The sequence below is a fragment of the Chrysochloris asiatica genome, unplaced genomic scaffold (assembly GCF_000296735.1).
Source record: "Chrysochloris asiatica unplaced genomic scaffold, ChrAsi1.0 scaffold00045, whole genome shotgun sequence".
Taxonomy (NCBI): Eukaryota; Metazoa; Chordata; class Mammalia; order Afrosoricida; family Chrysochloridae; genus Chrysochloris; species Chrysochloris asiatica.
In genome coordinates this window covers 18,906,413-18,907,597 of record NW_006408563.1, presented here as the reverse complement: position 1 = coordinate 18,907,597, position 1,185 = coordinate 18,906,413, and positions in this window count along the sequence as shown.

Here is a 1,185-nt window from a genome sequence, read left to right as displayed (position 1 = left end):
AATTGGTCAATGTTCAGTAATTTCAAGAGGAACCATATGATCAATAACTGATGATATTTAAGGAAGAAGTTCAAACCATCCTAAAGGCATTGGTGAAAAATAAGGCTCCAGGAAGTAAAGGAATATAAATTGAAATGTTTCAACAAACTAATGCATTACTGGAGGCACTCACTTACCTATGTCAAAAATTGTGGAAAACAGTTACCTGGCCAATCGATTGGAATAGATCCATTTTTGTGCCCATTCCAACGAGAGGTAATTCAACATAATGCAGAAATCATTAAACAGTATCCTTAATATCATATGCAAGTAAAATTTTGCTGAAGATTATTTTAAAATGCTTGCAGCAGTACAGCAACACAGAGCTGCTAAATGTTCAAGCCAGTCTCAGAAGAGGACAGAGAACAAGGAATATCATTGCTGACATCAGATGGATCTTTGCTGAAAGCAGGGAATTCCAGAAAGAAGTTTGCTCGTGCTTTATTGGTTATGCAAAGTCATTTGCCTGTGTGGATCATAAAAAGTTATGGTTAACATTGCAAAGCATGGGTATTCCAGATCATTCATTGTGGCCATGAGGAGTCTGTGCACACAGCAAGAAGCCATTGTTAGAACAGAACAAGGAGATAATGAATGGTTTAAAATCAGGAAAGGTGTGCCAATGTTGTATTATTTTACTTTGTTTATTAAATCTGTATGCTGACCAAATAATCTGAGAAACTAGATTATATGAACAACAATATAGCATCATAATTGGAGGAAGACTCATTAATAATCTGTAATATGCAGATGATACAACCTTCTTGTTGGAAGTGGAGAGAATTTAAAATAATTACTGATGAAGATTAAAGAATACAACCTTTAGTATGGATTGTACCTCAATGTAAAGAAAATAAAAATCCTCACAACTGGAACAATAGATCACATCAGAGCAATGAGAGAAAACTTTGAAATTGTCAAGGCCTTCGTTTTTCTTGGATCCACAATCAACACTCATGGAAGCAGCAGTCAAGAAATCAAATCACATATTGCATAAAGCAAATCTGCTACAAAAATTTTTAAAGTCTTGAAGGGCAAAATTGCCAGTTTGAGCTCTAAAGTGCACCTAACCCATGCCATGGTATTTGCAATCGCTTCATATACATAGGAAAGTTGGATTATGAATAGGGAAGACCACAGAAGAAT